We start from the raw sequence: 23,937 nt of genomic DNA, 5'->3' as shown, positions 1-23,937 counted from the left end.
TGCAGTCCCATGAAGCAGAGACAAAGGTCTGAATGCAAGCAAAGGAGAAAGGAGTCTGAAAGATGGGGGTGGGGAGGGGAGAGGGAGATAAAGATCAGTAATATTGCCAAGGAAGAGAAGGAAGGATAAACTGCCACTGGCCATGTAGGTAACAGGGTGACCAAGTGGCCTTGTTTGCCTGGGACTTTCCCAGTTTTAAAACTAAAAATCTCACTTTCTGGGAACACTCTCATTCTGAATGGTCAGTTACCGTATATGGACAGAACATGGGCTTTACATATGTAGAGCAGGTGGGGAAGATCCTGACATATACCCTAATATCACTTCAAGCTGACTACATTTAAAATTTAAAAATTGCCACTTTACCTGCACCCCAATATTTATGGCAGCAATGTCCACAATAGCCAAACTATGGAAAGAGCCCGGATAGTCCATGGACAGATCAACGGATAAAGATGATGTGGTCTATATATACAATGGAATATTACTCAGCCATCAAAAATGAAATCTTGCCATTTGCAATAATGTGGATGGAACTAGTGGGTATTAGCTAAGTGAAATAAGTCAATCAGAAAAAGACAATTATCATATGATTTCACTCATATGTGAAATATATGAAACAAAACAGACGTTCATAGGGGAAGGGAGGAAAAAATAAAATAAGATGAAATCAGAGAGGGAGACAAACTATAAGAGACTCTTAAGTCTAGGAAACAAACTCAGGGTCGCTGGAGGGGAGGGGGATGTGGGGACCTAGTAACTGGGTGATGGGCATTAAAGAGGGTACATGATGTAATGAGCACTGGGTGTTATATACAACTGATGAACTCTACTTCCGTAACAAATAATACATTATATGTTAATTAATTGAAGTTAAATGAAATAATCGAGTCCCACATCTGGCTCCCTGCATGGAGCCTGCTTCTCTCTCTGTCTGTGTCTCTGCTGCTCTCTCTCTCTCTCGGTGTCTCTCATGAATAAATAAATAAAATCTTTTAAAAAATAAAAATAAAAAAATAAGAACATTAAAATTGCCACTTTGATTCTGTGGCTCTGGTCACAGGAAGCATTTCCCACAGCATGCCACCCATGTGACCTAAACTGCTCAACTCTCAAAGGGCAGCACCTATGGTCTGTGTCTTCTTCCTGCTTCTCTGAAGCCCCCTTCAAAAAGCTATCAACATTTTGTTATCAACTCTCCGAGTATATACTGAGTGGCCAATATGTATCACCGACTGGCTAGACTAGTATGTTTGTAATGGCATATCTAAGTAGCTTTTTCATCCTTTTCTTAGATTTTCATTAAAAGATCTAGCTAAAAAAGGGGGTGCCCCTAAGTGAGAGACCAGAAGGTTAAAGCATAAAGCAAGTCCCAGAAGAACAGTAAGAGTCAGAATCAGAACATGACCTCTGGAGTCAGACACAGACATGCCTGCCAGGGAGAGCTTGACCCTCAAAGCTTTCTCAGTCACAGACCACATCCCCAGGAAGTGGCTCTGCACTTCCCACAGCCCAGGCCTGACTTTGCCCCTTCTTGTTCACCGCTCTGCTCTGTGTTGGACCTCAGACTGTCCTGGTGGTGTCAGCATGGCCTTTGTGAGCTAGGCATCTCATGCTACCACTAGCCTTCAAATCTCTGTTACCACAGGACCAGGCTCAGGACCTTGTTCACTCTTTCCCATCCCCTGGTCCTTGACCTTGGCCTCCTGGCCAGGTGTTAACAGCTTACAGTGGCCCCAGCAACGCTCCTCTCAGAGTACACAAAGGGTGTCTATTTTATCAACAAAGAGGCTCTCTTGTGGTCCCCTATGCTCCTGGCTGCACATCTTACAAAACTGCAACAGACCACACATCAAGATGTGCAGGAGCAAAAGGCAACATATAGGTCTTTGCTCTCTTACAGGGCCTATTTCTCAATGCCCATGCCATACAGATTCACATACGCATTAACTAATTTTTTTTTTTAACATTTATTGAGAAATCAACACATACCAGGTGTCAGGCACTCACAATATAATGGAGAACAAAACAAGGCATTTGCTGGTGAAGCTTGTGTCCTGGAACGGAGAGAAATCTAGTAAGCGAATATGTAAACAAACCAACAGTACCATTTCAGAAAGTAGTAAGCATGTGAAGACAATAACAAGGGGTGTAACCTTCCTCCCTGGGGAGGAGGTTTGGCTCACTTTATCTTTAGGACCCTTCCCAGCCTGAAGGTGTGGTCTACTTCCTCAAAGAGCCCTGCACTGCCCCCTTCTGGCCAGGATCGGGGCACAGGCCAGACTCTCCTGTGGGGTCTCTTGGGTTTCCCAAGTCAGTTTCTGTCTTGCCTCCCTTTGCCATTTGTGTAAGCGGCAGTCTTAGTACTGTTCCAGGGGTAGGGGGCTCTCAAAACAGAGCTTCTCTTGGTCAAATCCCTTCTTGAGACGTTCTCTGTCATAATAGTTCCCTGGAGGCCGTGTAGCCTACAGCTTGGGGCCAGCCAGCCTGAGTTCCCTTCCTTTGGCCCCATCTCTCTGGCCAACTGGCCCTGGTCCTTCAAAACCTGACTCAAGTTTCTCCCTTGGAAAGCCTTTCCTGGCCCCCTGCAACATGAATCCCCAGCAGCATGAACCTATGAATGTCACGTGGCCGTAGTCAAGTCATTAATTTGATAGTGAGTGGAAAGTCTGCAGCATACGTGGGACTCAATAAACATTTATTGAATGCCTGCATGAATAAATGAATGAATCTGGAGCTCTGTAGGCAAGCCTGGATCTGATAAATGTGATCCCCCAGCTCATTGCATAACCCAGAAGTTCACAATGAGAGGCAAAGTAAACTATTTTCCCACAAATCACATCATGCATGATCAAAAAGTTGGAAAAAACATCTCTTGGGTGGTTCGGATTGGCTCTCCCAGAGGCAAGATGCACAACTGTTTTGTCAAAGCCACACAAACACCCCCTCAGTGGACTGCTTTGAAGCATCTATTGATCTCTGAGAATAGTATAATTTAACAAAAGTGCTGCTTCCAGCAACTTGTCTCATTCCCTGAATTTCCTCAGTGTCTTTCCAGCTGTAAAGTGAAATTCAACTGTGTATGGCAGCCCCAATCATGGTAAAATCCCTAGCTCACCACTGGGGTGTTGGGAGAAAGCTGTCTTCACAGCTATCTCTGGACAAGATGTTAATCTCTGACAGATTGGAATTAAAAGTCCTCCAAACAGCTCAGATCTCCGGGGCCCTGCTCCAGTGGGAGGCATCCGTAAAGGCTAACCCTGCAGGCCCAGATTCAAGGCCACATCTTTGCGGCATCTCCTGTGGCCTGCTGCCTGCAGAGCGGAGAAGGCAGTGTGCAAAGTTGTTGGAGGAAGTGTCAGAGAGTCAAATCTTGCTAAATGCTCTTTGTTGTGAATAATAATAATAATAACAATAAAAGGTCACAGATCTTTGCTATTGAAAGATTAGAATACACTTTCAGAAATCTCTTCCTCCTCATCTAGGCCTAGGAGCACTAAGAAAAAGTCATCACCAAGGTTCCAGTTTGCTGAAATGTAACCCCTCTGTTCTCTTCATGGTTAAGGAAATTGATTTTCTGCCTCACCTCCATTCTGGTTAAGAGCAGGATGTTTCTAATATGATGAGAGCAGCCCTTGACTTGCTGGGCAGGCTCGGTCAAGTCATGGACATTAAGAATTTCCATTTTCATTGGGACCCAAAGCATGGTTGTGTGTGAACATACTTTATAAACAAATATGAGAAATTATTGTGGACCACCCAAAATTACTAATTTTTTAAAAGATTTTATTTATTTATTCATGAAAGACACACACAGAGAGATTGGCAGAGACACAGGCAGAAGGAGAAGCAGGCTCCCTGCAAGCAGCCGGATGCGAGACCCCATCCCAGGTCCCAGGATCACAACCTGAGCCGAAGGCAAAAGCTCAACCACCGAGCCACCCAGGCGTCTCTCAAAATTACTAACTTTGAAGAAAGCTAGGCTGAGTATCATTTAGTATCTCTTTGTCTCATAAAGCATTTTAGAGCCTCCCAATGGTTCAGTGGTATAATTTTGAATTTGCTTGTTGTCATAGGCAGAGCTGCTAAGCTCCGGAAGCTGTGCATGACCACAGTGTTGAGGGAGCTTGGGCAGCTTGGAAATGGTAATAGTAGATCTCACCACAAGATGGCAGTATTGATGACATTTCTGGGCCTTGATGGTTTAAAACAGACTTGACATTTGAGGAGTCCGGATCAAGGGTACAAAGGGAGGTCCGCATGCCACATGTTTAATTATTAAAACTTAAATCAATTTGATGCATAAAGTAAAAAAAAATTGCCACCTATTTTGAAAAAAACACATTTTCCTAATGAAATGGAAGGCCTGGGGCAAATTTAGAATTCTGAGATCCTTAGAGTTCTGAGCAGGAACAGTGTGGTTCAGGGAAGGTCCAGCCTCCCTCCATGGAGGGTAAGCTCCATCCTGCACACTCCATCCACACCCTGTGCTCCTCACCCTCAGGGGCCAGACCTCTGCTTGCCCTGGAAGTAGGCTCACAAGTGTCGGGTAAGCACTTGTGAGACACTAGATACCCATAGCATGGTCTAAAATAGAAATCAGGGATCCCTGGGTGGCGCAGCGGTTTGGCGCCTGCCTTTGGCCCAGGGCACGATCCTGGAGACCCGGGATCGAATCCCACATCGGGCTCCCGGTGCATGGAGCCTGCTTCTCCCTCTGCCTGTGTCTCTGCCTCTCTCTCTCTCTCTCTCTCTCTCTGTGACTATCATAAATAAATAAAAATTAAAAAAATAAAAAATAAAATAAAATAAAATAGAAATCAGCTGCCTTTTCTGTAAAAGCAAGTATTTTAGCCTTTTATGGGCAATACAGTATCCATCAAAACTATTCAAGTTGGCCACTGTATCTCAAAAGCAGTCATAGATAATACACAAATGAATGGGGGTAGCTGTGCTCCAACAAAACTTAATTTATGAAAATTGGCAAGTCAAATTTGGTCCACAGGCCATTGCAGACACTTAGTCTAGAAGCCAAGGCAAAGGTTGCCAGTAAAATACAGGACATCTAGTCAAACTTGAATTCCAGATAAACAGTGAATTTTTTTTAGTGTAAGTATATCTCAGATATTGCATGGGACACAATCACACTAAAAAAATGAGTGGTTGTTTATCTGAAATTCAAATTTAACTGTGCATCACATATTTTTATTTGCTAAATCTGTCCATGTTGGCTGAGGCAGGAGCTCTGCATAAGACTGTCCCATTGGTTCCATGGACTCCTGATGCTCCAAGAAAGGCACAGCTGGAGGGAGACCAGAACGTAGCCACTGAAGCACAGGCTCTGGGTCACTCTATCACAGGTCTAAGGGCAGCACTGGCTTCTTAAAAGGCAATCTTTATGCTCTCGAATAGATATAATGTGTATGTTTTGCACTTCAAATAGCTGGTTTTGTGTAGTTTGGACATTTATGAAACAAATGTTTGTTTATCAAATCCCTGCTCTGGGCAAAAAAAAGTGGAGGGCATGATCCTTGTCTTCATGGGGCTTATTCAGGGGGCAATTCACATATAATACATTAACAATTATAAATTGGAAGGGCTATGAAGATAAGAATAACAGGGAGATAAATAAATGGGAAGGCAAAGCAAGGCACATTGGTGAAGTGACATTTGTTCTGAGAAAAAAAAGACAAAGGGAGCAGATTCCAGGCAGAGGGAAGTGTCTGGGTGAAGACCCACCCTGGGCACCCATAAGAGGCCAGAGGGGCTGAGGCAAGTGGGCAGGCTTTGTGAGGTGTGCGAGCAGCTTGTCATTCATTTAGAGGGTAGCAGCGAGGCCCACAGGCTTTCAGGCAGGGAGGGACCATCGTCTAATTCTTATTTTTAAAAGCTCCCACTTGCTGTTTCTTGGTGTAGAGAGGTGGAGCAGAAGGAAGAGAGTGGAGGCTTCGTGAGGAGGCCACTGCAGGGCTCTGGAAAGACAGTGAGACCTGCACAGCTTGGAGAGCCTAGTGCAGGTGGTGGAGGGAATGGGGGCAAAGAGGGAGGGGAATGCCAATTCCGCCTCCTGGCTTTCCAGTTTTGTCAAGGTGAGGAAATGTGGAGGAGACGCAGGCATGGGAAGAAAGTAGACATCTCTACCGTTGGCATGGAAAGTTGGAGACACTTGGATTCTTCCAAGTGGATATATCCAGTGAGTAGGTGGATACTTGCCTGCAGCTCTAAAGAGAGGTCAGGGCTGGCAACAGAAGGGGTGGCCCATAGAAGGCATTCATAGCCATGAGAATAACTGAGACCTTCTTGGTGAAAAGAGAAAGGGGCCTGGGACAGATCCCATAGGCACTCCAATGCTTAGAAGAAGAGGAGACAGAAAAGGAGAAAAACAAGGTGCCATAGAAGCCAGAAGAAGGGAGGTTTTAAAAACTTCTATTTCTGACAATTACTGAAAGCATCTTTTTTTCCTTTAGAACTTGGGTTCCCTCCCTTGTGGTGGCCTCCTCTACCCCAGCTCTTTGCTACGTTGTGATATGGTGATAGAAAGAGGAAGCAGATGGGAAGATAAAACATAAACCACTACATACATTCTCTCCCACTAGTATTTGCACAGGAGGAGCTCACAGCCAAAGGAATAAGAAGACAAATGGGTGACTTTCAAATGAGTGAATAAATATCTTAATTCCCCTCCCTTTTTGGTTGGGAAATAGATTCTGAATCTATTCAAATTCAAGAATTTCCTTGAGAAAGATGGCAGCCAATAGGAAGATGTTTCTTGAACAAATCTCACATGCATTGGCATTTCCCAGCCTGGGATGGTCGTCCTCCCATCGGACCTTGGTCAAGCCCACTGTACTCAGGAGCCTGGGGAGGTCAGAGCCCATGCTAAGCTCACCAGGATGATGGGCACTGTGTGTTGTTCTGAACACCTGGAGGGAAATCATGGGGCTTCCATAATTCATATTAGTGACATTTCTCATCCCTTGTAAATAACCTTGTGTTTTGACCTGTAATAATGTGAAATGCTAACAAAGCCATGAGGAAATTAAAATCCCTTGATGTGGCTTGGAGGCTGCCTACATGGATCCTGTCCAGGTGACAAAAGGTCTGCTAGACCCAGGAAAGAAACAAAGGAAGGAAAAGGTCACAGAGGAAGTCGCCATGTGGTGAAATGCCAAAGTACAAGAGTTTATCTAGACCAAAGAGGTACCCTTTACATATAAGAACTCCAAGCCAAGGGTGACTCACAGTTCTGAGCACCAAGTAATACAAGCAAAATGGAAATTGGTGATTAAAAAAAGACCTGAGATGTGGATTGCTCTGTTGGAACAAAATCTGGTATGTGGTAGGTAGTACTTTACCTTTATACAGCACTTGAAATTTTTCAAAATGCTTTCTCATATATATCACTTCATTTTATTTTAATTTTCTAGAAACCAGGGCACCTGGGTGGCTGGGTTGGTTAAGCATCTGCCTTCAGCTCAGGTCATGATCCCAGGATCCTGGGATCAAGGCCCCCTTCGGATTCTCTGCTCAGCAGAGAGCCTGCTTCTCCCTCTCCCTCTACTTGCCACTCCCTCTGCTTGTGCTCTCTCTCTCTGTCAAATAAAATAAAATAAAGTTTAATTTTTCAGAAACCTGGCAAGGTAGAATGGCAGATGAACAGGGGGAGAAAAAGTCTCAGAGATATTAAGCAACTTGCCTAACGTCACATAGTGACCTCATCAGGTGCTGGTCAGGACCCAGGCCTGCTGAGCACAGTTCATTGATACTACTGCTACAGCACATTATCTTCTAGAATAATATCAGGTCACAAAATAAGATCAACTTGTGTGGCCTGAGTGAATCCATAAAGAATTAAAGAATTTCTGCCCAGCAGTTAGAGATTCCTATGGCTGTCACATGTCTGTGTTCTATAGGAGTCTATAGAAATAGAAGCCCATCAGTTAAGACATGGCAATGGAATTCTGAAGCAGGTATCATATGGAAAGCTCAAACCAAACAAAGTTCTGGCTATTACTGGAGGGCGTGAAGTAAGGCAGCATCAATATCAATTTGTTGCTACTCACTGTTCTGTCCATTCCTAGGACAGGAGGGCCCGCGGCCAGACTCCTCTGCAGTGTGGCTGCTAGCAGATCTGTGAAGTCAGACGGAGTCAGTAATGTCTCATCTGTCTCAAATTATTTGATCCTCTCCTCCTGTTTCTTCTATGGAAATCTACAGAAGAGCTAACTACTGAACTTCAGAAATTCAGCCCAACTCCCACCCACCAGGCCAAGCTTCAGTGTGGATAGGGCAGTCAGGGGTTGGGGGGATTGAGAGGAAAAAGCCAAGACCTCAAACTTGAGGACAAAGAGAGAGAGCTTTGGACATCACTCCTCTTTTACCCCATGCACCTAACACAGTCATGCCAACAGTACTCAATTAAGGCTTGCTAAACTGAATTACTCCAAATGGATTTAAGAGGGAAAAAGTGGAGAATACATGATTACTTAAAAAGACACAGCTTCTATAAATCCATAGGAAACAGACAGACAACTCATGGAAAAACAGGCAAAATGCCTGAACAGTCACTTCACAAAACAATATCTAAATGACCAGAAAGTGTATGAATACATGTTCCTCAGCATCAGTAGTTTCAGGGAAGTGTTAGTTAAAACCACCTGAGATGCCACCCACATCCATTAGAATGGCCAAAATAAAAGAGGTTGACCACATCACGGGATGTGGAGCTACCAGGAGTCTCACACTCTATTAACTGATTCACCCAAAGACATGAATTAGATGGCTTGTAACAGCATTCTTATAATAGCCCCAAACTGGAAATGACCCAAATGCCCATCAACAGTAGATTAGATAAAGAAGTATATTCACTGGGGCACCTGGGTGGCCCAGTTAGTTAAACATCTGACCCTTGGCTTCAGATCAGGTCATGATCTCAGGGTCCTGAGATCAAGCCCCAAGTTGGGCTCCACACTCAGTGAGGAGTCTGCTTGAGGATTTCTCTTTCTCTCTCTTTTTTCTCTCTCTCTGTTCCTCCTCTGCTCATGTTCTCTCTCTAAAATAAATAAATATTAAAAAAAGAAGCATATTCACACAATTGAATATTATACAGCAATGAGAATGAATAAATATAAGGACATAGTTGAGTCTTATCAGCATAATGTTTAGCAAAAGCAGCTGAACACAAAATATAGGTTTACATTAATTTAAAGTGCAAAAATGGGCAAAATTACTGTCAGGTAACAGGAGCCAATACGGTGATCCTTGCAAGGATGGCGACCATGAGGAGTGGGCCTGGGGGCTGGTCAAGCTCTGTCTCTTCATCTGTGTGCTGCCTGCTAAGTGTGTTCAGCTTATGAGCATTCTTTTGAGCTGTACACTTGTGATTTATGCATATTTCTGAATGTATTTTATACTTCCATAAAAACATTTTCAAGCCAAAAAAAGAAGAAGCAGCCTATTTCACCATCATTCCTAATTCTGCTGCCTCTGCTGGTACCATCCAACGCGTCGCAGCTTGGGAAATAGAGAAGGGAAAAAACATTTTTCTTGCCTTCCATTACCTCTCATCGCACATCCTTTCTCTTCTTTCTTTTCCTTTATTTACTTTTTGACTTAGATCTTTGCCCTTTGGAAGGCCCAATCAGAGGGAAGCAGTGAGACTGGCACTGGGTGGGTATCTGGCAGGTGTTAGGAACCTGGGTTTATGGAGGAAGACCTGGTCCATACCGAATTTTTTGGTGGTAGATTTAATCACAGGAGCGAGAGGCAGGGCTAAATCCTGGAGACGTTGCATGGGGCAATGAGGACACTTGGAGCTGCCAGCATCAAGCAGTGTCAAACGTACATTTTAGACAGATATCTGGAGCAGCAGCTGTGTGGAAAATGAAGAGGGACAAAATTAGAGGCAGGGAGGTGGGTTAGAAGCCTACTTTCAGGGCTCAAGGAAGAAATGGCGTGTGTCTTGGCAGGAAGCTTCATTGTTTCCTGTGATTCTCCCCACCTTATCTATATATGAATGATACTATGGTGGCAGATGCAACAAACAGGAAAGGTTGGAGATGAGGCCAGAGGCAAGTGGCTGGGGTCAGCCAGGAAGGAGAAGTGCCGGCATCAGTAATTAATGTGACCTGGGATTGAAGCCAGCAGAGACCAGCAGGCACCCAGTTAACAGCTTCAAGGCGTTTAGTTCCCTCTGTGATTGCCAGAGCCAGCTTTGATCATTTGAAAATCACGTTTTGTTTTTCCCGAGAAGTTTGGTCTTTATTCCTAAAGCAAACATTGATGCATTTCTTCTTTCCTGCGCAAGAATTCCTAGAGTTTAACGGCCCTGGCCGACCGCTCTGTGCCGCGGAGTCTCCTCTAGGCCGCTCTGGGCCAGGTCAGCTCTCAGGCTCCTGCGGCTGCAGACCCGGCAGTAGAGACGCGCAGAAACCACCGCCACGCCCCGGCCCGGGTCGGAGCCCTCAGAAACCCGAGCTGGCGCTTTATAAATAGAGGCCGGAGCAGGGGTGGCACACTCGCTAAAATCCCGTAGTCTAGAAATCCGTGTTTGGATAACCTGGGTCAATAAATCCCATCAAGGTCAAAGCCCAGACCTTTGAAGAATCAAAAGGCCTTTATATGCAACTGCCTGCAGCAGGGCCCCTCAGCTGGGGGTGGGTGGGAGGGGGGGAGGAGAGTGGGGGCCAGAAGGGGGCTCCCCAGAGGTCTTGGGAAACTTCCCAGGTTTGGGAAGAAGGCAAAGGAGACCAAACCTGGCGTGGGTGGGGATGGCAGGGTGCAGACGGACGTCTCGGCTTCCTCCAAGCGGGGGCTGCTCTGGAGGCTGCCGAATTGCCAGAAAGCCCCAGGTCGCCCCTGGAATGGGACAGCATTTCTTTTCTTTTCTTTTCTTTTCTTTTCTTTTCTTTCTTTCTTTTCTTTTCTTTTCTTTTCTTTTCTTTCTTTCTTTCTTTTTCTTTTCTTTTCTTTTCTTCTTGCTTTTCTTTTCTTTCTTTCTTTTCTTTTCTTCTTTCTTTCTTTCTTTGTCTTTCTTTCTTTTTCTTTTCTTTCTTTTCTTTTCTTTTATTTTTTCTTTCTTTTCTTTTCTTTTTTTTCTCTTTCTTTCTTTCTTTCTTTCTTTTTTTTTTTGAGGGGGGGTCAGCATTTCAATCATGGATTGTACCTTATTGCCCTTCAAAGATGCTTCCGCACTCCGAGCTTCTGGCTTTGGGTGGGTATCTGGCAGCAAAGCCACGTTCAACGAGGATTATAGGGAAGGCCCAGCTGCCCGGAGTGAACGCGCTCAGCGGGCAGCGAGTGACGGCCAGTGGGGCGCCTCACCCAAGCCATCCATCCTGGCATCCTGCAGAAGGGCCGCAGCGGTCCTGGGGAACCCCGTCGCCTGTTGGGGGGCTTCGGGGCGCTCCCTCCTCCTCGAGCAGAGCATTCCCTATGCGCTAGTCGGTGCAACAGCCTCGAAGGAGGCTCCCTCTCTCGCTGTCACCATCCCAGAACTGGTAGAGCAGATAAACCCACTGTCAAAACTACTTCCCAACGGGATGAGAGAGGCACGAAGAGGGGGATATCACAAAGGACATGGAAATGCAAACGAAGGCTGTATTTGTTCTACTAAAAGGGGTGGCACCCCAAGCAGGACAAAACTTGAGCAAAAAGGACACAGCTGAAGTATAAGGCAGCGCCCCCCAAAGGAGACACCCACAGGCCCGGGAGCCTGCTACTGTGGGCCAAGGCACACTCAAAGCCACAGAGTAAGTACATGCATCTTCAAAGGGTATTAATTTTGCTTAAGTATTTGGGTAAAATAAGCTATGTAAGTGGAGATTAAAGGCGTTTTTCAAATTAAAATAAGCGTGAATGTTAGGCAATAGAAGGCAAAATTGGCGTGAATTTTTAAAATGAAGCATTAGCCCTCAAGGAAATAGTATGCGCGTGGGGGCTGGTCTTCTGCTACAGACGCGGATCCTGGGGTCTTAGTGTCTTTGCCATCTGTCACTGGGGGTACTCTGGAGGAAAGGAGGAGAAGCCGTGCGTCCACACACTGGGGCTCCGAGGTGGTGTGAGGCAGGCTGGAGGCAGATGGGGGAGGGCAGCAGAGGATGTGAGCTTCATGGAACAGGCAGGCACATGAGTGTGGGCTGTCCTTGTGGGTGGTGGACAGTCCTGGGTGGCCTGCCTAGACAAGGTGGATACACGGCTGCAGTGTGACCCTCACCCCATACCTGTGTGGGCCACACACCTAATGCAGGGTGCCCGTCTACTCATTCCCCTGCCCCAAACCCTCAGTGGCTGCTGAGTTCAGGCTACACTGTGTGCAAACCCCACTGCGGTGTGGAGACTGGACTGCAGGGCGAAAGGCGGGAGGCGGGGAGATGGGTGACATGTCAAAGGCTGCACCAAGGAAGCAGGCTCCTGGGAGGAGTGGATTTCAGACCCTCCTTGTTCTCCACTTGCCATTGCAACCTCCAGCTCTCGCACCGGGGCCCACGCTTCAAGTCAAGCTGAATGACTCACGGCTCCTCGTGCTTTCCTTCAGACATTTCGTGCTCTCCCGCCCCACCACCTGGATGTCCTCCCCTGACCCCATCTCCCACTGTCCTTTGGAGTCCACCTCAAGTGAGCCAGAGGCTTTACACTGAGCCTCCGCTGTGTGTCAGGTGCTGTGCTGTGCTCCTGGCATCATCTCAGATCTCCCCCTGCAAGGGGAAGGGTAGTATCTCCACTTTGCAGCTGAGGAGACTGAACATCACAACTAAGCCCAGACTCCGATGTCCCTCGAGGGCGGCCCTGCCCCGGGGCTGCGGCCTGTCCTTTGCCCAGGGCTCTCAGAGGATGTTGCACTTGATGCCCTTCACCTGGACTCCTTCCTCCCACCACCGCCCACAGCCCTATCCTCAAGTCCTGCGGATTTTACCCTCCCCTCCTCGCCACCGCCTCTGCCCTCTGTGGTTAGGGCCTCTGTCGTTTCCCTGCCACCTGCCCACCTCAGCATCACTGCCCCGAAACCCATTCTCCAGAGCCCAGGTGGCGATTCTAAAATGCAGAACTCGTCAGATCTTGTCCCTGCCTCAAATCTCTCCTGCTCACCACTTATTCAACCACAACATGGATGAGCACCTACTCAGTGCTGGGCACCCATCGAGCCGCAGGGGATACGGCAGTGACCCAAACAAAGCTTGCCCCCATGACGTCCAAACTCTTGAAGCCCTGCTTGCAGGCTCGCCAGCACCGAGGCCCACTGTACTTTCCGGCCCGTTGGTGCCCACCACTCCCTGCCATTGTCCACTCTGGTCACCCAGGAGGTACTGTGGTCTCACAGACACAGCTGGCCCTTTTTTGCCTCTAACAACCCTGCACATACCCATCCATCGGCATGGAGCATCCTTTCCCTACTCATCATGCTGCTGCTTGACTACTAGCCCCTGGCCTTCCTACCAGTGCCAGGCTCAAGGTCACCTCCTCCAGAGAGCTTTCCCTAACCTCCAAAAGTGTTAGATTCCCCTACTATGTGCACCCATCACACCTTCTGTTTTCTTGCCTCCCCTTGAAGGTGGAGACTGTGTTTTCTTTGCTAGGATATATTTCAGTGTCCCCAGGCACAGCATAGTACCTGAAGCCTCTAGACTGCTTGTTGGTCACATGCACCATTAAAGCCACCAGTCTGCATTGCAGCATCACAGGCAGTGACATATGTGATGTGAACACCCTGGGGCAGCCTCTTCTGGGCCCCTCTTCCCCAGCTTCCGAGGGGCCACTGGGGAAAAGGAACAGAACAGAGAAGCCATGAAAATAGATGCCAAGCTGCCATCCTGCCTCCCTCTCGATTCTCATCTCGTCCTGTCCCCAAACTGCAGTGTGAATCCAAATTCATTGTGGGTCTGACCCATGAGCACCTGGTTCATTTCAGCATCTGGAGAATGGAGCTTTCTTTCCTGCCAGGCCATCAGGTCTCTTCCTTCCTACCAGCTTTCTATGGAGCATTCACTGGAATTGGGGTTATTGGGAAAAGTTTTTGGTGTCTCTGCACCTAGAGATGTGTTTTGGGAGAGAGCCAGGACAGCACTGAGTCTGGTCGGAGATGCCAGTGTCCTTCAGGTTTTTCAGCCTGGTAAGCATTTTTCAGGTCCGCTGTGTTTGGGCACCTACCAGCAAGGCTATTTTAAAGCACATAAAATCTGAAAATAAATGGAGGAGGTCTGTGGCAAAGGATGGCTGGTTTGGCAAGGACTGCTGCTCCTCCCTGTTTAGCCCTGCAGCTGGGAGGGAGCTGTAGAAAGACAAGAGAAAGCTTTATGTCAGAGAAGGCATGGCCCACCGACCCAGGCCTTCTTCCTCCTTGCTGGAGGAGATGATCATGTGTGTGTAAATATACACACACTCCAGGACCTTCTGCTGCTTCTTCCTGGAACCTATAGAACAGGTTTGCAAGGACAGCAGCTATAGGAAGCAGCTAATTTCACTAGAAGAGAGGCGCTAACACCAGACTTACCCCTCCCCATCCTAAGTCCCTACCAGCACCTGTAAGCCAGGTGGCCTCTCCCTGACCTAGGTGGCCAACATCCAGTAGCAGGTAGCTCCTGGCTTTCTGTCTTATTCTCAGCCTACACCCTGCACCAATCTGCCCCACCCACCCTGTGCTCCATTAGTCTCACCTGTTCTTAGTCATCTTGGAACATGACCTCTGACCCTCATGCTCTGCATCTGGCTTTACTCTTGTCCAGGGTGTCTGACCCTGGATACTGCTCATCTGGTTCTGCCCTTTTCTCCCCTCATTAAAGGTAATTTGCATTTGTGTCTCAGACCATATGCTTAAGAATACAAGGGACACACCTGAAGTAGCTGGAACAGCAGGCATTTGGACCAGCTTCCCTGGGTGTGAATCCTGGCTCTGAGATTTATCTGTCATGAGCCAGATTATTACAGTGAATTACTAAGCCTCCCCAAACCTTGGCTTCTTCATTTGTAAAATGGGGATCATAATAGTACCAGCATCATAAGATTGCAGAGAGAATTCACTGCAAGTGAATTTACATGTAAGTGCTTAGCAAAGTGCCTGACACATAGTAAGCACTCAATGAATGTTAGATAAAACAAGAAATTCAGCCCCCAAGGTCCTACTGACTTTCATGAATGAAAAACAGATGATTACCACCCATATCCCCCCAAAATACAAAATAAAAATGTTTAGAGTAATGGTGCCTTTCTCCTAGACACTCGAGTTCAGAGAAAGGAACCAGAACCGCAGGGAGTGTCATGGATTGAATTTATGCAATGTGGCTAAGGAATGGGCAGGGGTCCGTGGAGCAAGGGTTTGAGGAACAGACATTCACATTGATTGCACAGAGGCTGAGGAGCAGGAATCTATAGGGCCGGAGTCTGTAGGACAAGGTCCAAGGGATAGAGTCCACAGCTTCCCAAAGGAACCCAGAGTGGGAAAGACTACAGAATAAAGCGCAGTTCGTGCCACCTGACAAATCTGGGCTGCAATGGGCCCATGAACCATTTCACAACTGAGAGAGCTGGTGGGAATCAAAGAGGCTAAGCACACATACAGCACTTTCCAGGAGGCTTGTCCTGGCAAACCTAGCAGATGTAGAAGGGGCATTTTCAGTGGCACCTGCCAGAATGACGCCGGCCCAGGTGATGTCTTCTCCCCTTTTACTGAAGTTCAGACTTGGTTCTAGAATAGCAAATGCATGTTCTGTAGGTCCATCACCTCCCTGCCCCTTTCTGAGACCTCTTTTCCCTTTGACCTCCAGGCTTAGCAATGATGGAAGTGCCAGGACACTCCATCCTTCTCCAGGGAGGACACTCATCCCTGGGAGGCACAATCATTAGTGTCATCTCATTAACTCAAAAACAGCTGCTGACTCAGGCTGGGCTGCTGCCTCTTGGCCTCTGGGTGACCTCCCCTGGGAGCTGGATGGGGTGGGATGAAAACCTGGAGACGGACAGTACAGGAAGGGCCCCACTCAGAGGGCGGCCTGCTCCTGCTGGGCACAGCGTGGCAGCCAGCGAAGGTACCAAGATGAGGGCATTAGTTGGAATAAAGGCTCAATTGCTCTCACAAAGACACCAAGGGCAGTGGCTTAAACAAACTAGAAGTTACTTCTCTCACCCCCAGCAGTCTGCGGCCAGTGTGGAGACCCCACAGTGTTGGGGTCCCAGCCTCCTCCCTCCCATGGTTCCATTACTCCTAAGGTGTTCCCCTCTCCCTCATGGAGAAAAGGCTCTGCATTCATCTGCGCTCCAGCCACGGGGACGGAGGATTGGGAAGTGCAGAGCTGTGCCATGCTCCGAGCTGGTATCTCTCCAGCCAGAACGCAGTCGCCCCTAGGAAAGCGGGAAAACATTGTTCTCATTCAGGCAGCCATGTGCCCAGCTAAAACTCCAAGGATCTATAAAGGAGAAAACAGATGTGGGAAAAATTGGCAGTCTCTGTGACAATGACCAATCCCGAGCCCTGCCCATGGAGACCACACAGGTGCAAAGACCGACAAATCCACACAACACAAAGCACAATGAAAGAAGTACCATTCGATCGTTTATTCAAGAAATATTTACTAGGGCCTGTAAGCATTGAGAAAGTAGAGGCAAAATTACCATCCTTTCCTTCAGCAGGCTCTCAGTCATAGGGGAGAAAAAATATCACCTAATGGGCTTCATGGTATCAAGGAAACATTTGTTTTTCTTTTTGTTTTTTCAGTAACACAGGCTCATCATGCCTCTGCTCCTCCTGGAAAATGCACCAGTTCCCGGGAGATGGTGATAAAGGACACAGATCCTGTCCTCAAACTGCTGATTCTTTTGAAGGGGTGACAGACACCTATGGGGCAAGAGTACTGTAGGAGGTCAGTGCTGAGACTGTTAAGTGCAGGGGTCCTAATATAGCCTGCAGGTCCCAGCAGGACCAGAGTCTTCCCAGGCTTTTGCACCAGATCGAGAACCTAGAACGACTCTAGAGAGCAGCCCCTAAATGACTAAAACTGAGTCTCACAAGCCCAGCTGAGAAGTTCGCAAGTGGGTTTAAATTGGTTTTTTAAAAGATTTTTTTTTAATTTATTCATGAGAGACACAGACAGAGAGAGCCAGAGACATAGGCAGAGAAAGAAGCAGGCTCCCCATAGGGACCCCGATGTGGAACTCGATCTAGGGTTCCTAGGGAGCTAGGGTCCTGGGACCTGAGCCAAAGGCAGATGCTCAGCCACTGAGCCACCCAGGCACCCCTAACTTAATTTTTTTTAAGAATACAGAAACACTATATTTCTTCCCTATTGGGTTATATACCCTGAGATTTACTTCCACCCACGAAGTTTAGCTCCAGGAAATTAAGTTCTGGAGGCGGAACTTGGGAACCTTCCAGAAGATAGGAGGTGAGTTAGAGATTTTCAAGGATAAACAGGGATTTCTACACCTCCTACGCCTCCCACACCTCCCAGAACTGCACCATGTTGCTCCTGTCAGCCAAGCAAGATTTGATGGCTGTTGAGTGGTGATGAGGTCAAGGCTGGCTGTCCCACACTGCCCACCCTGCTTTGAAGCTCCCAAAGGACGGAGTTCACAGTGCCCCCAGATAACTTGTTCTAAGTTTTATTATCTCACTGACCAAACATGTGCTTCTAAAATCACTATTACTTGAATTAAAATCCATTTTCTTTTATTTAGCATTTGAAGGGCTAAGACAACAATGGTTTTATCGCCTTAAACTGTGAGAAAATGTTTTCTAAGCTGCAAAGACTCATAAAAATAGAAAGTGCTTTTGTTTTTGTATGTAGATCATGTAGCAGATGAGAAACTAAATTTTATTGAATAACCAGTCTGTGCCAGGAACTGTGCTAAGCACATTACATACATTGTCTCCCTGTAAAACGTAAGCATTATTTTACTCATTTTACAGATAGGAAACTAAAGCACAGAGAGATCAAGTAACTTGCCCATGGTCACACAGCTTGTTTGTGGCAGGGCCAGGACCAGAACCTAAGTTTGTGTGAGTCCCTTCATTCTTCCACAATCCTAGAAGATTGTAATTAAGTCATCCATAGTTGGTTTTTTTTTTTTTTTTTCTATCTAGGCTAAATGACTCCAACTCATTTAGTTTTTTATTCTTTCTATGGTGGGTACTTCATCTTACAAAATACCTGAGAGATTTGAAGATCAAGAACTATTCTTATTGGGTACAAATAGATGGAATGGCCTTGGGGGCTTAGTATGTTGTAACCTCTGAGAGGAGTTTGTGCAAATCTTAAGATTTCACTGGTACTGGGGATCTGAAAATAACTGTGGCCAATTTAAGCCTGTAGGGTCACATGAGAGGCACTTAAAATGAGAGTGAAGACACATATTGTCAATATGAATTTTATTGTGACGTGATTAAAAAGTGGTTGAATGTCCTTTGAGAGACAACATGATACTAACGTAAAGTTACATGAAGATAGTAGGGATGCGGCAGTTGAGAACATGTTTTTTCATCCTTCACTCCGTTCATCCACCTAGCTAATTACATTATGTGATGGTAATGTGGAATCCTGGCTAGATCCTGGAACAGAAAAAGGACACTAGGTAAAAACTAAGGAAATCTGAAAAACTAGGACTTTAGTTAATAATATTTTTTTAATCACTCATCAGTTCCGATTAGATAATATTGTCATTCCTTATCAAGGATGCAAACCCAAGGGTTGAAGTAAAGGTATGTACTGAGGCCACAGGAGGGTGGCAAGTGTGCATGACCCCAAAGAGCAGACCTCAGCCCTGGTTGGCCTCCAGCTGCCACCTCAGCCATAGACCAGCTTGTGTGGGAGGAGCATGGCATAAACCCTCTGGCTAGGGGGTGTCGTGGGTCCCGGACCAGACTAGGGTCTCCTATAGGACCCACGCCCATCCCAGACCAGTTGTGTTAAACCATTTCTCACAACGAGTCCTTCATCTGCCATTCACTACCTTTCAAATGGCCATAGATTCTACTTGGCAGGGTTTTAAAACAATCCCCTCCACCTTGTTAAGCTCTCCCCTTAATTAGCAGAGGGAGAAATGCTGTTATTGGAAGCAACCTCTCTGCAGCTCACTTCCCTCTGTTTGGCAAATTAAAAGCATTTGGAAACTCTTCCGTTGTCCCAATCAATAGCTCAAGCCATAATTATTCAGCGGCACTTGCGGTTTTTTCTGCTGACAGCCAGCTGGGTGTGCTGATGTGTAATTGTTTCATACGCTTATGCGGCTTATCTCTTCCCACGATTGGGGTCTGCTGCAAATTAATCGATAGCATCTTTGGGGAGACTAGGGAATGGACTTGCCTGCATCTAAACCCTCTCAGGCCTCCCCATTTCTCCAGGGGAGATGTTAGCCACAGTTAAATGGGGCTCTTTATTTTCTTGTTTATACCCACCTGAGGCAGCCAAGCAGCACTTTGGGGACATCAGAATAAATACCCACTTTATAGGATAATCATGCAGTATCAGGCTTTAGATTGTGGATAATGGTTATGTGCGGAGGAAAAGTAAACAGTCAAATCTCATTCGCTTAGATTTAACTAGTTTCAGAATTACTGATAATTTGGATGGGATGTGGATTATTTCTCAAGTAGATATCTACCCAGAGGATAGTGTGACTTGTTATTATAATATAAATAAAACTTCTGGCGGGGGGTGGAGGATGTTGAAGATATTACAGGGGATTAACTTTTTTCAATATCACCTGTCAGTCTTTAATAGTGCCAGGTCACACACCAACAGCCAATTGATTCATTCCTGATCTTTCTAGGGTCTAACAGTCAAGAGACCAAACTCCAATCCTGCCTCTGTATTTCTCTAGACAGTTTTCTTAGCTGGCTTTGTTTTGTTTTATTTTTCAACCCAGATAAATTTGGTTCTATTCCAATCTATGAACAATTAGATCTATCTACAAAGATTGTCTTTTTATGTGAAAGGGAATGTAACATCACTGTTTCCTGTGGAAGTTGAAACCCAGGTAACTCACACCAATTCCACTGATTATTAGATATTATTCTAAGAGATTGCATTAGATCAAAAGCATTGAGACTCTCTCGAGCATCCTATGTGTGATGTCATGCATCACCACCCACTGGGATCACCATTTGGAGAAGCATCCAAAATCATGAGTGCTCCTCTTGAGAGGCTGAGGTTTCTGAGGATCTGATCATTGCTCTGTAGGAGAAAATGGCCTGAAGATTCCAGTAGGCACGAGGCCCACTTAGCCATGTGATCTCTTTCTAATTCTTTCTAAGGTGTCGGGGTTCGCATCAGTCATCAACACACTCACCTAGTTTTTAATATTTTATTTATTTATTTATTTTATTTTTATTGATTTATGATAGTCACAGAGAGAGAGAGAGAGAGAGAGAGAGGCAGAGACACAGGCAGAGGGAGAAGCAGGCTCCATGCACCGGGAGCCCGATGTGGGATTCGATCCCGGGTCTCCAGGATCGCGCCCTGGGCCAAAGGCAGGCGTCAAACCGCTGCGCCACCCAGGGATCCCACCTAGTTTTTAATAAATGCCCACATGCTTGTGGTCCTATAAAAGGCAAACCAGTCATACCAGTGCGTGTTGCCACCCGGTACTGATCTGCGCCCCTTGCTAAGCACCACACCAGTGCACCTTGACGTTGTCCTTTTGTCTCCTGAAGAATGGAACCACCTTGGATAGGGTTCAAGAAGAATCCTCCTGATACCAAATCCCCAAAGCATTCTAGCATCTGTGCAGGAAGTCTGCAGAGATTATGCATAATCATCGATATTCTGTTTTCATTTTCCCACATCCACCCTCCATCCACCACCACCCATTCATCACATTTTTTAAAATTCAATGTGAACAATATCACATATATTCTCTGAGTCACTCTTTCCTTATGTCACGGGAGAAATTAAAGCAAACCAATCAAAAATCTCAGGAAACATAGAGTGGGTTGGGAATAACTGTCTCTTTAAATGAAAGAGACCATGAAAACTGATTGCTCCAATCTAAGCATGAGCCATACTTTATCCTGGAAGAATTATTAGGAAGAAAGGGACATACATTTCTTTTGACACTGTATATTAAGTGAACTTTCTAAACCCTATTTGTCTGGATTAAATAAATATGCTCAGAGTTTCCTACCATGTCCTGTATTTCTTCTGGTTTTAAATCAAAGGGATTAAGGCTCCTAATTAAGACACTGGAGGAGGCCCGATCAGTTTTGCCAGCGCAAATTAGTTCAGAGGCCCAGAGCTGCTCCTTTCTGTTTGCTGGTATGGGAGGTTTGTTTGATTTAACATGATTGAGGAAATGAAATATCCCTAAGACAAAGAACCAATATTGCACTTCTGGAGAGTAGCTGAAGGGAAATTGGAAACTAATGCACATTAATAGTGGATCCAAAATACAGCCAGAAGAAGAAATGTTATTTAGAAGGAAAGTGATATGACTAGACTAATCCTTTGAAATAGATTGTCCCTTCTTCTTCCTATATTTATTTATTTATTTATTTTTAAGGAAAATAAATGAAATAGAATCTCAAATTCCAAACAAGGTCTCATGAGCTCGGGACATTATCTTTCCTTCCTTCAGTACATTCCAAGTTTTTATATGCATCATCTTGTTAATATTCACAATATTTCTATGAAATGGCTCTTATTATTGCCCCTATTGTACAGATAAAGAATCTCATTCTCCAAAGGTAGACAATGACCTAAAGCCAAGTGTTCTTTGAGACTCGTAATTATTGCTTCTGGTTCCATCAACTCTGAGCTATTTGTTTAGTCTGAGAAGAAAGAGCTCAGTCAAAGACAATACAGACTTGTTCAAATTTGGTGTTGCATCTTGTTTGGTTGGGTTGGATTCCTATTCAAGTGGATCTGGTCAAGCCAGGATGATTCTCCAAAGGCAATGGGAAAATGGGCAAGATGCAAAGCTACTCAAGGGTGGTTGGCTGAAGTCAGACAACAAACACAGCCTGAAATGGCTTTCCCTCCTCCTAGTTGTTATCACAATCACCTATTGTCTCCTCTCCTCTTTGTACTGAGAGTGTACAATCCTGCACTTACTTATTCAAGATCTTGGGAACACTTTAACCTCTTCTGTGCTTGACAAATTCAGTTGTTTGGTTTTTATATATACATAACGGTATTCAATAGAAATGCAAATTCTTGTGTTGTCTGAGGGAAAAGGAGATTAGTTCTTCTGTGTGGTTGCATGCCTCAGGTGTGTGGTAACTGACACCTAAACTTTAGGATTGTCTCTAATCCCTTGTTGGTCCCATTTTATGTTTGAGATGGCCAGTCAGACTTTGAGAAGGAAGAGGATAAAAAATAGATTACCTTAATTTTTGTCAAGTTAAGCATTATAGTGCAGACCAAACCCACATCAGTTGGTTCCCACTACCTGGGATATCCATGGCTGATGGGCCAAAAATTCAAATACACACACACACACACACACGCACACACACACACACACACATATATCACATCACACATCATGTGTGTTTAGGTGGCAGGTGAGACACTGGGAATGTTAAGGCCTGGGTACCAATGGGTAACCCATAATAGGGTAGAAATGGATGTTGGATATGTGTGGGAAAAAGGATTTTGAAAAATCCATCAATAAGTGAGATTCACGGGTCCTGGAGAAAGATTCTGACAATATCAATTATTGTCTCTTCTGCTAGTTACCTCATAGAAGCACTGATTTCTTTAATCATCCTGTGATTTCTGCCAATAAGTCAGGCCAGGGTTTGATAGTCGTCTGGATGTGTATATCATTTTAAGGGTACCCAAGGTTTGTTTTAATCAGGTATGGTAAGACACAGACATGGAAATGACTGTCATGGGGGAAGAAGTTTTTATACTTTCAGATCTCTAGGAACAGGAAGCATGGCATACCAAGCAGGGTGCCCACATGGGAAGCACCAGGGTCAGTCAGGAAGCAGGAGCAAGGGAAAAATGTAGGCAAGAGCCTCTACCGCAGTTCCTCAGAGAGGAACAGGCTAGGCAGATCAAGCAGGTTTAGGATTGTCTAGTTTAGATAATCTTGCTAAACTCTGTGGTTTAGGGGCTGTCCCTAATTTGTTGGTACCTGGCCCTGGGGTGATTATGGCAGGAAAATAGTGGCCAGAGTGTGAGAGCCCAATAAATACAATGGTTCAGGCTATGAGCTCTGGATTGTTTGGGTTGAATATGGAAGGCGCACTCATAGGCGAGTTATCATCTCTAGGAATTGGCAAGTTCTGGGAGAGACCATCCCTGCTGGGTGGCAAGGCTCCTTGATGTCAAAGCATCAAAATACAAAAAAAATTAAAAGTCACAGGTAATACATGAATGCCAAAGCTGTACTTCCTGTTGTTCTGAAAGACAGAGGAAGGGCTAGAGGAGTGTTGGTCTCATGTATGTTGGGGGGGCCTTGACAGTGACTCTTCATTGTAGAAAAGGGTTAATGGCAGAGTGATAAGCCCTATTTTTTTGTTTTGTTTATATTTTGTAAGAATACAATTCAATTGTTTTCAATAATTTATGTAACCATCACCACTATCCAATTCAAAAATATTTTCATTACCCCCAAAAAGAAACACTGTACTCCATTACCAGTCACTATCCCCCACCCACAGCCCCTGGCAATCACTAATCTATTCTCTGTCTCTGCAGATTTACCTGTTCTGGATATTTTATATAATTGAACTCATTTAGCATATGGCCTTTCTATCTGATTTCTTTCACTTAGCATGATGTTTTTAAGATTCATCCATGTTGTAGCATGTATCAGTATTCTTTTTTATGGCCTAATAACATTCCATTGTATGAATAGACTACAGTTATTGATCCATTCATCAGGTGATGGGACACTTGGGTTGTTTCTACTTTTTGGCCATTATGAATAATGCTGCTGTGAACATTTGTGTGAACTTTTGTGCCAAAGTGGCTGCACCAGCAATGTACAGGTCTTCTAATTTCT

This window comes from Canis lupus, chromosome 8, assembly GCF_011100685.1.
Source record: "Canis lupus familiaris isolate Mischka breed German Shepherd chromosome 8, alternate assembly UU_Cfam_GSD_1.0, whole genome shotgun sequence".
NCBI lineage: Eukaryota > Metazoa > Chordata > Mammalia > Carnivora > Canidae > Canis > Canis lupus.
This window is presented reverse-complemented; position numbering follows the sequence as displayed.